Consider the following 15950-nt stretch of genomic DNA (forward strand, 5'->3'; position numbering starts at 1 on the left):
TGAAATACAAACGTGAAAACACTGGAGGAAACCAGCTGAGCCGCAGGAACTGCGGGGAGAGAGAGAGAGAGAGAGATAAAATGTTTCCTGTCCTCACTGACTCTTCTTCAGAACTCAACTCTTCAAAAGAGTTGTGTTTTTACTCAAAGGGTTTCGACGAGGCAATATCAAGGATGGCACTCCCTGCTGCTTTCCAGGCTTCCTGCCAATGGGAACCTTCCAAAGATGGATCTGGTCAGTCCCACCAAATGGACAGTGGCAGAAGACTCAGGGTAATGTCATTTTGACACAAACTTCGATGGCAACAAGGTTTCAGCTGGGCTTGCCACTGCCCTTGCAGTGTGCTCCAGGGTAATATGTAGCAAGACATGGAGAGTTTACAAGACAGAATGCATTGGGGATGCTGAGCAAAAGAAGATAAGGAAACATCCGCCCCAAACTGTTGTTGATGTCGGTCATTTTCAGAGAGAGAGAAAAGTGCACAGACAAGAAATATTAAAAGAATGGAATGTGATTGGATGGCACATTGGTCCAGATTGGAATGCGCTAAATGGCCTGAAACTGTGCACTTATCTTCCATCATCTTATGCTATGATGGAGGGAGGGATGGGGAGAGCAGAAATCCCTTACTTTCTTGTTAGCAGGAGATTAAAAATGAATTTTATCAATGTTTACTCATTAACCTTTCCACATCTGTTATGACGCACCTCTGGAGCAGGTGGGACTTGAATTCGAGCTTCTTGCCTCAGAGGTATGGACACTGCTACCACATAACATCATTCTAGATAGCAGCAATAGTCACATCTCATCTTGTTTATCTTCATTCTGTCAGAGGATGTCGGCTGTCTAGCAATCGTTCCCCTACCCCGAATTGAACTGAGGCCATTTCAGATGGTGGTTCAGAGTCAACCACATTTGCTGTGGGTCTGGAGTCACATGTAGGCTAGACCAGGTCAGCACAGCAGATGTTCTTCCCTAAGTACATTTGCAAACCAGTTGGGCTTTTATGACAATCAGTACTGCTTTTACAGACATCACGACGGACACTAGATTCCAGATCCAGATATTCTGAATTGAATTTAGATTCTCCCAGCTGTCATAGTGGGATTTCAACCCATGTCCCCTGTGTGTCTCAGGCTTGCTTCTCCAGTTACACCACTAACTCCTCTTCCTCATATCATCTTCAAACCTTGCATTCTCAGAGCAGCGCATTGGGAGGCTGGGGAGTCACCTTGATGTGAATCACATTCTCACAGTGGACCCATCGTGTTATTCAAAGGCTCACCCATTTTTTCAACTGAGAGCACTGAACCGGGAACACAGATGCCCAAATATGGAAGACCTTGGCTTGGAGAAAACTGGGCAATGTTTCACAAACAGACTGTCAAACCTTATCTTCTCACAAATGATAATGGAGTAAGGAGTGCTTTAAGTAGGTCCCCAATTCTGCATGACTGAGTGCATCAGAGCAGTGGTTTAACATGTCATGATCAATTGAAATTTCCTAATCCAATTTTCTGCCAGCTTTTAAGGGGGATCACAGTTGGCCAGCAGGCTGATAATGTAATTAACCCATTCTGATAATCGGATAAATCTTGAAAGCAAAGCCCAGAGATTGAATTATACTCTTGGACCCGATGTCTGCTCTTTGTTGTCCTTTGTGATATATGTTTCAGTTAGTGATTTTGTTTTTAATGATTCCAACTGATATCCTGAGTGCAGCCAAGATAACATCGCACAAGAGAAAGGCAACACGGAGATGTGTAAGATACGATGTCATTTCATAAGCAAGGTGAAATGCAGGACAGGGACGGGACTGAAATCTCGCTTCCACTCCCCTGTCTTTAACAACAGGAGGATTTAAATCCCAGAGCCTTATCCTTCAGCACACTTCCACAATCAAAACACAAGGTATGATTTCAGAAACACCTTTTACAAGGCGCAATTTGACCAGCCACCTCTGCTATCTCCTTCTTCAATTCATTTCTTTGGAAGCATCTTGTGATGAGTGTGTGTTGCTGCTATGACAGATCAGAACTGTCCTCCTTTCAGTTTCAAAATATGCTTTTCTAAAAAGAAAATGGTGACAGCCACAGGTGAGAACAGTGCAGATGTTAGTTCAGGGATGGGCAAAGTCCTGTGTGCAACCCATGGAATATCGCACCTGGAAGGAGTCAAAATTTGGAGATGCCAGTGTTGGACTTGGGTGGACAAAATTAAAAATCCCACAACACCAGGTTACAGTCCAACAGATTTATTTGGAAGCACTAACTTTCGGAGCGCCACTCCTTCATCAGGTGGTTGTAGACTATTAAGTTGGAGGGCACAGAATTTATAGCAAAAGTTTATAGTGTGATGTAACTGAAATGATATATTGAAAACGATCTGGATTGTTTGTTTAATCTCTCATCTTTTAGAATGGGCATGGTGGTTTCATTCTCTTTAAATAAGGACAGACAAGTTATGCTGCAGCTTTATAGAATTTTAGTTGGGCTACACTTAGAAAATTGCATACAGTCCTGGTCACCACACTACCAGAAGGATAAGATTCCTTGCAGTGTGGAAACAGGTCCTTTGACCAAACAAGAGCTTAAAAATGTGTTGCTGGAAAAGCGCAGCAGGTCAGGCAGCATCAAAGGAGAAGGAGAATCGACATTTCGGGCATAAGCCCTTCTTCAGGAATGATTCCTGAAGAAGGGTTTATGCCCGAAACGTCGATTCTCCTTCTCCTTTGATGCTGCCTGACCAGCTGCGCTTTTCCAGCAACACATTTTTAAGCTCTGATCTCCAGCCCTCACCTTCTCCTTTGACCAAACAAGTCCACATCGACCCTCCAAAGAGCAACCCACCCAGTCCCACCGGCTAATGCACTTAGCACTATGGGCAATTTAGCATGGCCAATTCACCTGACCTACATATCTTTGGATTGTGGGAGGAAACCCATGCAGATACAGGGACAATGTGTAAACTCCACACAGGCAGTCGCTCAAGGCTGGAATCGAACCTGGGACCCTGGTGCTGTGAGGCAGCAGTGATAACCACTGAGCCACCATGCCACCCGAAAATGTCCTTACCATGTGGGTTACCTGTCTGCCAGACCCATGTGAACTTATGTTCAAGAAGCAGCCACTTCAAGCTGGCCTCCCAGAAAGGACAAAGGAAGGAGTTTTTTAAAAAGAAAATAAGATGCAGTGCAGACATGAGTCTAAAATGTGCAAAAGAAAAGCAAATGGACCAGTCACTAGACTATGGGTGTCACTGGTGGCAGTGATGTTGGCAATTGAGCAGTTGTTTTTGTGAACCTTGTGACATTCTGTTGTTCTGAATACTTTCAGAATGAGAGAGTCTTTCACATTTGTTCTACCTGCAGTGTGGGAATGTTTAATGCAGCAGTTCTCAATGCTGTGGCCCTCTCAGCACTGTAATCTACACGTTAGAACTGGGTCCAGCCAGTAGAACACAGAGCCTGGTGTTGCAGTCAGTTTTGAACACCTTCTGTTTGCATATTCCTGAAGGGTTAAACACATGCTTCTTCAAGAGCCAACTTTCTGTTGAGTGGGTAATAACGCACACCCCATTATCTCTTGTTTTATGTCTTTCCTTGTCTGAACAAAGAACAATATAGCACAAGAACAAGCCCTTCAGCCCTCCAAGCCTGCACCAACACATTTTGCCTTTCCATACTAAAACCATTTTCCCCTACAGGATCTGTATCCCTCTATTCCCTTCCTATTCATGTACTTATCCAGGTACTTCTTGAAGGAGAAAGTGAGGGCTGCAGATGCTGGAGATCAGAGCTGAAAAATGTGTTGCTGGAAAAGCGCAGCAGGTCAGGCAGCATCCAAGGAGCAGGAGAATCGACGTTTCGGACATAAGCCCTTCTTCAGGTACTTCTTGAATGCTGCTATTGTGCCTGCTTCCACCACTTCCTCTGGCAGCACGTTCCAGGCACTAACCACCCTTTGTGTGAAAAACCTGCCTCGCACATCCCTTTTAAACTTCGCCCTGCCCCCACCACTCCCACACCTTGAACCTGCGTCCCTGAGTAATTGACCCCTCCAGTCTGGAACAGAGCCTCATACCTTCCACTCTATCCATGCCACTCACAATCTTTTAACATTCTAACAGGTTGCCCCTCAACCTCCACTGATCCAGTGAAAACAAACCCAATCTATCCAACCTTTCCTCACAGCTAACATCCCCCATACCAGGGAACATCCTGGTAAACCTTTTCTGTACCCTCGCCAAAGCATCCACGGTAGCACGGTGGCTCAGTGGTTGGCACTGTTGTCTCACAGCGCCAGGGACCAAAGTTCGATTCCAGCCTTGGTTGACTGACTGTGTGGAGTTTGCACATTCTCCCCGTGTCTGCTTGGGTTTCCTCTGGGTGCTCCGGTTTCCTCCCACAGTCCAAAGATGCAGGTGAACTGGCCATGCTAAATTGCCCATAGTGCTAGGTGCATTAGCCAGAGGGTTGCTCTTTGGAAGGTCGGTGTGGACTTGTTTGGTTGAAGGGCCTGTTTCCACACTGTAGGGAATCTAATCTAATCTAAATGAACCTTGTTGCAACCAACCAAGGCACTGGGTGAATAACCAAGGAGAGTCAGATCATCCCTCCTCTTGAAAGCTCAATGATTTGGGGTAGCATGCCTGGAGCCATAACAATGTGGCGAATCTGACCAGGGTGTTGCTGGGAATGGAGGGTTTGAGTTATAAGGAGAGGCTGGCACTTTTTTCACTGGAGCGCAGGAGGTTGAAGGGTGACCTTATACAGGGTTATAAAATCATAAGGGATGTGGATAAGGCCAATGGCAGGTGTCTTTGCCCTTGGGTGGGGGATTTCAAAATTAAGGGGCATATTTTTCAGGTGAGAGGAGAAAAATATAAAATAAAAACACGAGCGGTTCGTGTGTGGAATGAACTGCCAGAGAAAGCAGTGGATGTGGGTAGAGTTACAACGTTGAAAAGTAATTTGGACAGGCACACAGATGGAAAGGTTTGTATGGATATGGGGCAAACGCAAGCAGGTGGAAGGAGTTTATTTTTGCGATTCTGGTCAGCATGATCTAATTGGACTGAAGGGTCTGTTTCTGTGCTGAATGACTATGACTGAGCACTGTGTCAATCACCTGATGATAGCAGTGTGAGAAGAGTTGTTCCTGGGATGAAGGATGTCACAACTAGCAGCAGTGCTGGATGCAGAAGCAAGAGCAGAACAGCTGCTCGGAGGATTGGATAAGTGTGAGAACTAGAACACTACAAATGCTGAGAGGCAGAGAGGCACTGTGCAGAAAGACCGAGAGACAGACTCCTTTCAGAGAGAGGTAGCACAATTAACATGGGCCTAATGGCCTCAGAGCTGTGCTGTGACCATTGACAGTAGAAGCCAATTGTATCAAAGTATGCCTTGTCTGAGAAAGATGCAGTCTCAATGAGAACATAATTACACAAGGGATTATCTGGTTCTCCCTCTCCAACACCTTCCTCCCTTAGCTTCACAGGCAGCACTTGTCCAGATCACACAGAGGAACACTGATAAACACACAACATCGTAGCCAAGAAACACTGTGCTTGGATGACTTTGCTTCGACACTTGAGATAAAAATAGTTTATTCAAGCTTTTTACAGCACGGCCCATTTAGTCGCTCACTCAGCGATGCAACCTCACTTATAACAAAAGCCCCTTCAAAACCTTTCAGAGAGACTCGGGTTCTGCATATAAAAGTGCTTCGACCCGTTGAAACAAATGTCCTGTAAGTTGATAAGAGTACGGAGACAAGAGAAGATTGTTCAGCAAATGCGGCTCAGCTTCATCTTTCAATTGGCACTGACTCCCTGCCACTCAATGAACAGCTTCTTAGACAGAGGAGACCCTTCACATTGAGTCATTTATCATGCCTCATTTCAAGCACATTTAGATCACAACTGAATGGCTTTCAGTTGGTCCATTGGAATTCTATATTTGGATCAACTGTGTGTTTATGTGAATTCAAGATCCGTGAATGACTGCTTGTTATCAATTGGCTTCTCAATCGTACAGAAAGTGTTGTCTCTGAACAACATGATATTGTAGAGTTCAATCAAACCAGGTCCCGCACTGGGGGGTTTCAGTCTGAGCCTGCATTGAAAGTTCCTTCACTGATACCTTGTGTTTTTGTAAAACCATCTTCAGCATCACAAGGCTTGCAGGTCAGCAGAATACAGGTCTCTACTTGGTGCCCAAAGTCTCCCAGGCTTCACTCACTGATCATTACCTACATTCAAATCTCCTTGGCACCAGCCACTGAGTGTGTTATTGCCATTGGGCTAAGATGCCAGCTCAACATGGATTGCTTCCCTGGGCTCCACAATCCCCAGTGCTTCTTCAATGCAAATAGCCACCTATTTGCACATTAGATTCAAACACCAAGCACATTCAGTGCACTCCATACTGCACACTGTTGCAATCCCAACTGACATTACTACCAGAGAAGGAAGATCCTGGAGTGATATCTGGCTCTGTAGGTCAGATTTTGCCTGTACTTTTTTTGGTTTTCATGAGGCAGTTCTTTCCTTGCAATTCAAGTTCACAATGCTACAGATTTGATTTTAACAAGAAAACAGAAATTTATGATGCAAATTAAATTAAGATAAAACAAAATAAATCAAACTATTTATATCTAACACATGTTGAAAGACTTTGCGACACACCGTAAAAATACAAATCAATTAATTGCAACAGAATCCTATAACAATACTCAGACACCAAAGAGAAATGCTTTCAGTATCCTACATTGAGTTGAATTAGCTGTGGTTTCCATCCCCAATCATGAGAATTCAAATGTCTTTTCCTCCATTCATTATATAACTGAGATTAAACTTACAACTCCAATTGGTCCTTCCAGAATTGTAACCAAACCCTTCCCACTTGGAACTTGTGAACAAAAATCCTTATATTGGGATAACCTGTTTGTAACAATTCTAAACTATCTTTTCTCTTTCTCAAGACCAATCTCTTTACACATCCAGCATCAGAATTGCCCAAACTGAAACGAGTAAAACCTTTTGTTTTCAAGCAACAGGTGTTTCCCTGAAACCCAAAGAAAATTCCAGATTCTTGTATCTAAAAGCTGAATGCACTACATTGTTTTCATCACTCCCAATGTTGAAAAAAAAACTCACACTCTCCAGGAAGTCTATCTCTTACACTGTGTTTTGAAAGAAATCACCATGGCCACAAGTTATTCATCAAACCCCTTTAGACACATGAAAAAAATCCATGTGTCATTAGGTTAAATTCAAAACTGCAAACTAAATGATGTTCAAATACATACAAATCACACACACCTGATAGCAGCTTCTCCTCTCAAGGTTTTATCTGCCAGTCACTTCTCACCTGGCGTGTTTCAAAAGGGATGGATTCCTGCTTGGTTTGCTCTGTCTTCATCATTTGAGCTGCCGTGAAGTGTGGGACTCAGAGTTCAGTCCTGCAGTGGAGACAGGTCACTCTCTGAGGCTCTCACTCTGTCTATTACTCTCTGTGTTCCTCGTGGTTTCCCTGTACCTATAAATGACTGGGAAAACAGCTGCGATCTCTTACTGACAGTGCAATGTGGATAATACTGACTCCTGTCAACCACATGAAAAATAATACCTTATAAACTTTCATCCCAATATCCAATCAATATTTCACACAAATATATGTGACACAGGGAGGATTTGATACAGCTGATTGGCACAGTGCCCCTGGAGCCAGTATGATATCCAATATGACAAATCAAGTTATATTTATATTGGTCTTTAAAGGAATCAAAACACCCCACAGCACTTCAAACCAACAAAGTAGGACACCCCGGCACAAACACTGCAATGAGGTGACATGGCCAGAATATAGGAACTGGGATGCACAAGAGTCCAGAACTGGAGGAAGGCAGGAGTTTTGCAGGGAAATTGTGGGGAGGAATAGGGAGGGTGTGGTGTTAGCGATGGGGAAAGAGGAATTTGAAAAGTAGGATGTGAATTCTAAGAATGAGCCACTGTTGGTCAACGAGTTCAACTGAAATGGCTGAGAAGGGTCCAGTGTGCACCAAGATATATGCAACAGATGTTTGAAATCCATCAAGTGCAAGAAGTGCAGAACTCAGTAGTACTAGGCAGGGTGGGTTGAGGGAGCTCAGGCTGGGAGTCTATTGGAATAGTTTGGTGCAGAGGACACAAAGGTATGGGTGAGAGATTTGGCTGACCATAGGGTTGGGGTGGTTGATATTGCAGAGGTGGAAAGGGGCAGTCCTAGTGATGGTGTCGTGCTGCGAATTAGGCAAAAGTGAGGACTGCAGATACTGGAGATCAGAGTCAAAAAATGTGGTGCTGGAAAAGCACAACAGGTTAGGCAGCATCCGAGGAGCAAGAAAATTGGTGTTTCAGGCAGGAGCCCCTCATCAGGAATTGTCAGCCAGCGCTCCATGATGCTAAACGTCCGGTTTCCGTCTTTCAACCAATAAAATGCACAGAGCAAAAACAAAACGTGAGCCACTGCAGGGGGTAAACAGGTATCTCCTTAGTATAAGGCTCAAGATCATAGAGAACAAAGTGTTGCACACTTGCATTTCACTGGATGTCGACAGGCTTTCATGTGGCTGATCATTGCCTGAACCAACAAGATTTCAGTCATGTTCCTTTGTCAAGGGAACGAGAGGTTAACTACGCTGATGCAAAAGATTGGATGTCAAGTGAGCTCTGAGTGACAAGAATTGATGTGTGGTCTTTGAAGCACACTTGGCCAATAATTCATTGGTGAAAGCAGCATTTTAAAAAATATTTTCTCAGCAGCTGTAAATATAAATGCAAGGTCTTTCTTTGTATTTCTTCAGATTAAAAACTACTTGCATCCAACCGTGAGGTCAGGCTTCTGGTTTTAACATGACTGAGCCCACATGCTTGAAGCTCTGTACACCACTGTGATGGTTTGTTCAGCCAGAGATACCAATCACAAAAGACTGCTCCCACCCGTCTTCCATACCTGATTCTGTAAGATTTCACTCAGAATTATAAACTGACAGACAGTTCCAGGAGCTGGTGCGTAGCATCTCAGACAAATCATGTTGGCAAACATACAATTTTCAGTGAATGTCTGAAATATGGAACTGTCCACATTTTTAGTTAACCACTGAAAATATCAGAAAATGCCTTAGTGTAGCATTGAGGAAGGCTGAGGTCAGTTGGACTGACATAAGCAGCGCACACTACTAAAGCAAAAATGATCAATTTTACAAAGGGAGGAGAGGCACTTCAGTATGTTGGACAGATGACAAGCATGGGTCAGAGAACCAGAGGTTGTCATGGAAGAATACAAAAGCAGCATTCTTTTAAATGGAGAGAGACTGCAGAGGGAGCTGGGTGTTCGGGTACATAAATCACGAGGAGTTAGTACGTAGGTACAGCAAGTTGGAAGGCAGATAGAATGTTGTCGATCATTGCAAGAAGAGTGGAATGTCAAAGGAGCGAGGTTTGCAGCTGGACAGAATTAAAGACCACGGGTTAAATGCTGGCTAGAGAGAGTATATTCTCAAGTCCAGAATTCTATTTCTGGTCCCCACACTCCAGCCACACGAATTGTATGTTCCCCTTATTCATCTCACTAATTTAAGACTTAATTCATGTACAACCATCATCAGTTGTTCTGGACTTGGTCTCAATTATTTGTGTCAGATCATCCTCAATCATAGTTTACAGAGCTGTGCTGAGAGCACAGCTAGAGTTCAGGTTTGGTGTCCTTATTTCAAAGAAAAAGATATAACTGGATCGATGAGGTTCACCCAAGTCTTCCCTGAGCTGAAGGGATTATCTTCTGAAGAAAGGTTGAATAGGTGGGCCCTTTACTCAAAGCTGTGTAGAAAACTAAGAGATTGAACTGGAATGTACAAGATTTGAAGGGGTCTGGATGGGTGAATGTTGAGGGTTTCTCCCTTGTCTGAGAGATTGGAATGAGGGGACATTGTTTAAACATCTGACTTGTAGGGCAGAGATGAGCTTTTAGACTGTGGAATTCTCTTCCCCACCAAACACAGCAGGCTGGGGCTTTCAATTTATTCAAGATATTGAGTTCTTGATGATTGAGTTTGACACATTGTTGATAAACGAGGAAACCAGGTCTCAATGAGGCTGACAGGAAAGTGCAAGAGAGACTGCAGCCAGGTCAGCCATTATCTTATTGAATGGCACTGTAGTCTTGATGCACTGAAGGACTGACTCCATCCCCTCAATGTCCAATGCTCCTTAATGGTTCAAGAAGTAACAAGATAGACTTTGGTAATGAGGAAGCGATGAAGAGAACACCATAGCAGGCAACATGATGGCTCAGGGGTTAGCACTGGTGCCTCACAGTTCCATGGACCCAGGTTTCAATTCAGCCTTGGGCGGTTGTCTGTGCGCAGTTTGTATGTTGTTCAAGTGGGGACTGTAGATACTGGAGATCAGAGTCAAGATTAGTGTGGTGCTGGAAAAGCACAGCAGGTCAGGCACAATCTGAGAAGCAGGAGAATCGACATTTCGGCCACCTACAGTCAGACCCCATCACCAGAGATATATTTCCCTCCCCATCTCTATCTGCATTCCGCAGAGACCACTCCCTCTGTGACTCCCTCATTAGTTGAAAAATGTGATGCTGGAAAAACACAGCAGGCCAGGCAGCATCCGAGGAGTAGGAGAATCGACGTTTCGGGCATAAGCCCTTCTTCAGGAATGAGGCTGGTGTGCCAGGCGGGCTGAGATAAAAGGTAGGGGGGAGGGGATTTGGGGGAGGGGCGTTGGGAATATGATAGGTGGAAGGAGGTGAGGGTGAGAGTGATAGGCCGGAGAGGGGGTGTGGGCGGAGAGGTTGGGAGAAGATTGCAGGTCAAGAGGGCAGTGCTGAATCCAGGGGTTGGGACTGAGAAAAGGTAGGGGGAGGGAAATGAGGAAGCTGGAGAAATCTACATTCATCCCGTGTGGTTGGAGGGTTCCCAGGCGGAAGATGAGGTGCTCTTCCTCCAGGTGTCATGTGGTCAGGGTCTGGCGATGGAGGAGGCCAAGAACCTGCATGTCCTTGGCGGAGTGGGAGGGGGAGTTAAAGTGTACAACCACAGGGCAGTTGGGTTGGTTGGTGCGGGTGTCCCAGAGGTGTTCTCTGAAACGTTCCGCAAGAGGAGGCCACATCGGGTGCAGCGGATACAGTAAATGATGTGTGTGGAGGTGCAGGTGAATTTGTGACGGATATGGAAGGATCCCTTGGGGCCTTGAAGGGAGATGAAGGGGGAGGTGTGGGTGCAAGTTTTGCACTTCTTGCGGTTGCAGGGGAAGGTGCCAGGAGTGGAGGTTGGGTTGGTGGGGGGTGTGGACCTGACGAGGGAGTCGCGGAGAGAGTGGTCTCTCCCTCATTAGGTCCACGCCCCCCACCAACCCACCCTACACACCTGGCACCTTCCCCTTCCACTGCAAGAGGTGTAAAACCTGCGCCCACACCTCCCCCCTCACCTCCATCCAAGGTCCCAAAGGCTCCTTCCATATCTGGCAAAGATTTTCCTGCACATCCAAACACCTCATCTCCTATGTCCATTGCTCATGATGTGGTCTCCTCTGCATCAGGGAGACAGGATGCTAACTTGTGGAATATTTCAGAGAACATCTCTGGGAAACCCACACCAAACAGCCCCACTGCCCTGTGGCTGGCCACTTCAACTCCCCCTCCCACTCACCCAAGGACATGCAAGTCCTGGTCCTCCTCCACCGCCAAACCCTATCCACCCGCCGCCTGGAGGCAGAACACCACATCTTCCGCCTTGGGACCCTCCAACCACACAAGATCAATATGGATTTCACCAGTTTTCTCATTTCCTCTTCTCCCCAACTTATCCCAGATCCAACCCTCCAACTCGGCACCGCCCTCTTGAAATGTCCTACCTATCCATCTTCCTCTCCACCGGCCCCTCCAACCTATCACCATCACACCTTCACCTCCATCTACCTGTTTCCTTCCCAGCCCCAGCTCCACCCTCCTCAGCCCCCTTCCACACCCTAGCATTCCTGATGAAGGGTTTATGCCTGAAACGTCAATCCTTCTTCTCCTCTCCTGCTGTGCTTTCCCAGCGCCACACTTTTCAACTCTTAAACAGAGCAAGCACAGAGCTGAGCCCGATAGAGCGGAACCATGGACTACCTTCCACGATGAGGTGATTTGGGCACAGTCAAGGTAGACTGTCTCAAATGGGAAAGGGAGGACAGAGAAATGCTGAAAAAAAAAACATGCTTGTGACTGTAGCCAGGGGCTAAGTCTGATTGGGAACCAAGGTAAATATAGAACTTTTAGGAGGGAGGTTGAAAAACATATTACAGAAGCAAAGAGTGATTATGAGAAAACTCTGGCAGCTAACAGAAATTCCCAAGTGTTCTCGAACCAAATCTACAGGAAAAGGATCGCAAATGAAGGAGAATGGCTAATGAGGACCAAAGAAGGGGATTTCCACTTAGAAGCAAGAAGTTGAACTGTGAAATGAACACATCTGTCTTTATTTACAAGGCAGATACTGCCTGGGGCCATGGTGACAGAGGAGGTAACTCAATCCCTGCAGGGTTTTAAATTGATGAGGAGAAGGTACAGGATAAAATACTGGCACTGCAGGATTATATGAGATGCCTACTGGGATATCAAAGGCACTGAGCATGAAAATTATAGCAATCTTTTTATCTTCGCTAGATCCAGGGTGGTGCTGGAGGACTGGAGAACTGCAAACACCATGCTATTGCTTAAAATGGTTAGTAGTTCAGAAGTTGCAGACCAGTCAATTTAACTTCAGTGGTCGTGAAACCTCTGGAAACAATTATTCAGGAGAGAACTAATAGTCACATGGAAAAATGTAGACTGATCTGGAAGAGTCAGCATGGATTTGTTCTGGGTTTGCCTGGCTGACCTCATTCCAACCACTACAATCTGGACAGAGTGGATCACGAGAAACACATCCCTGCTCGTCAGTGGATTGAGAACAAAAGAGCACACAGTGTTAAAGTGTTCCGTGCAGAATCTGTGGGCTGAATGGCCTTGTCTGTCATGATTCAGTGACTTCATTTACCATGGTTTCCTCATCACTCTGTACCAACCTCTGCAGACAGGAAATTATTTTCAATCGAGTTACTCAACCACCCAATGTGTTTCTCAATGATGTTCAGCCAGGTTAAAGACTGTCCGAACTGAGTGTTCAACTCAAAAGCAATCAGTTCTGCAGTTCACAAAGCAGGGAGTCTTAAATGCACAGTGACCTCTGGTGGAGACAGGACCCACCTCTCAGAGTGGTGTTGGATTGGACTGTGCCACATTGTGAAAACTGAATACATTCAAAGTTCCGGATGGCCCTCATTACAAACAAAATATCAACGCAGGCCATTCAGCTTATTCATTTAGACACGTTATGTCTTCCCATTGATAGAACGCCATGATTTTTCAAACTAGTAACCTTCAAATCCACATTAGTTTGTCTGAACATGTGCAACTTTTTTTAAACCTTAAATCCCACCAATCCTGATGAAGTAGCTAAGATCGAAGAGTCATGACTGATTCCTGCATCATTGATAATTCCAGAAGGTGGTGTGGCTTCATTCGGCCTTTGTGGAAGCTCCCTCTAAAATAAATCACGGAGTGGCTGCGGGTTCAGAGGATGTTCGAGGCAGATTTCTCAAACTTGCTCCAGCACAGTGGTAACTCTGTCACATTGGGTTGGAGTGGGGGGAAGGGAATGGGATCAGGTCTGCCCACAACTCCAGTTTGGACAGCACCTTTGAGGGAGAGAAGGATCCCATTGCTCTTCACTGATGTCATGGGTCAAGCATGAAGAATGGTGGGTAGTTTGACATCAGCAATGATCCACAAAGGGTAGGGGGTATTCTGCAGTGTATGTGGGTGTGGGGGCGGTGGGTCACTGGGAGACACATCGTGCATCTAGGTCTGGCTCATGAGAAGCTGGGCTCGGTGCAGTGGACAATGAAAACCTACTCACAGGGACTGCCTGATGATGCTCAGCCACATGGGAGCTCAGGGCAGAAAGGACACAAAGATAGATCCATCTCGGTGAAGGTAGCAGATGGTGAAAAGCTGTGCTGGAGTGCAGCTTTCAGAGACCAGGGGATTGAGGGCACAGGACTGAAGATTAAACGGAACCGAAACACTCACTGAGGCTGTGCAGAACAGAATGCTTTTAGGCAGTGAGTTTCCAGGACAGACTGACAGAAGTGAAGAATTGCTATCCCCTATGTTATTTAATGAGTTTTGATCAGTCTTGAATGCATTTGGATAGTGATGTCTAGAAATAAGTGGATTGTATATTATCTTAACAGTTTGAAATTATCAAGTTATCACCAGTGTCTGTGGCGCAGTTGATCAATAGCCACTGCTATTTTAAGGGTTCTTTTGTGGTGCAGTGGGAGTGTCCATATTGCTGGACTGGGAGGCCTGTGTTCAAGTCCCACCTGCTCCAAATGTGTGTAACAACATCCCTGAACAGGTTGATTCAACAAATAGGTCAAATTAAGAAGCGAGTGTCCCTACCTCTGAGCCAGGAAACCTGGGTTCAAGTCCCACCTGCTCCCAGAGTAGTGTAAGAACATCTCTGACCAAAGCTTATTAGAGAAATTGGCGAAGTAATAAAATTTAAATTTATTGCATAGGATACAACAGAAACTTGCCAAGTCGAGGTTATCGTTGCTCATTCCAAGCCACAGATCCCTGTGGCTGCTTTGTCTGATTCAGTTTCCTGGATATCACACTTCACCCACATACAATATAAAGGTTAATGATCCAGAGCGAGATTGTAACCTAATCTGGTGATCTTGCCTCAGAATATAAATCTAATGGACTGGCCCAGGATTGTAACATAATCAACGACATCCTGTTGTCTGCGCCAAGAGCCTCTCTTCTGCCAAGAGTTATTTGTGGTGAATCCTCCACCACAGACTCTGGTACAGACCCTTACACTAACAGAGAGTGGAGGACTGGTGTAAACCCTACACTCAAACCATCACATCATGTCAGAAAACACACCTTGAGTAAATACAACCATTTGGCACTTCACACGGTCTGCTCCGGTGTTGGCGTTACCATGACAACTGTCTCTTCAGGGTTACCTCCATGCAGACGGGAGAGTGTGAGGATCACCAGGTGTCCAGGCTTTCCAGTTTACCCAACAGTGCAAGATGATTGACCGGAGAGATTCCAGTGATAGGCCAGCGTGGTGCTGATTGCAGTCAGCTCCCCAAACTGCTGGGCACAGTGACCTGTTGGTGGTAGTATTCAGGGAAAACCAGGTTCTCCTTGTTCCACAACAACACACAGGCCGTCATCGTCAAACCCAGAGAGGCAAGAGTGCAGTGCTGGAAAAGCACAGCAGGTCTGGCAGCATCCAAGAAGCAAGAAAATCCATGTTTCGGGCATAAGCCCTTCATCAGCTTTTGACTCTTGACTCCAATCTCCAGCATCTGCAGTACTCACTTTCGCGAGTTGATTCAAACCCAGAGAACCATTCCGTTAGATTTCTTACTCCAGGATCCCCAGCCCATCGTGTTCATCTGTCCTTCCATCAACGCGATACAAAAGGTCAGGATTGTCAGTTGGGTTTGTCGAATTGCGCATTGAAAGCTACATACATTGAAACACAAGACCCTGTTCTTTCCAGAAAGACAGAACATTGAGACACATTGTGCCTGTCTCAGCTTAACACAACTGGTGACAACCATTAAAATAAAGCAAGGAACTGCAGGAGCTGGAGAAATTCTGCAGCTCTGGCAGCATCAGAGGAAGGAGAAACAGAGTTAACGTTCCCAAATTTCGTCAGAACGGGGTGACACCCAGTTGATGGTTCATTCCTCAGGGCAATACCTTGGCCAGTCAGAGTTGACATGCCTCGTTTGTCAATTTCAACTCAGCTCGGCAGTTAGCTGTTAGTCATTAT

The 15950-nt window shown here is 45.5% G+C and overlaps 1 long non-coding RNA gene across 2 annotated transcripts in view; it reads right to left on the minus strand.

Annotated features, from left to right (window-relative positions):
- Positions 1-15950, minus strand: part of LOC148135689 (uncharacterized) — a 96542-nt gene that overhangs the window by 26573 nt on the left and 54019 nt on the right. The window contains exon 1 of one of the 2 annotated variants that reach the window (XR_015754789.1): positions 7327-7672. The exons of the other annotated variant lie outside the window; for it this stretch is intronic. This is a non-coding gene — a long non-coding RNA (uncharacterized LOC148135689). Of the gene's footprint in view, positions 1-7326; positions 7673-15950 lie in introns of those variants that run through there. 2 annotated transcript variants of the gene reach the window in all.

This window comes from Chiloscyllium plagiosum, unplaced genomic scaffold, assembly GCF_037043375.1.
Source record: "Chiloscyllium plagiosum isolate Xiang-an unplaced genomic scaffold, Cpla_swu_hap1 HiC_scaffold_48, whole genome shotgun sequence".
Classification (NCBI taxonomy): Eukaryota; Metazoa; Chordata; class Chondrichthyes; order Orectolobiformes; family Hemiscylliidae; genus Chiloscyllium; species Chiloscyllium plagiosum.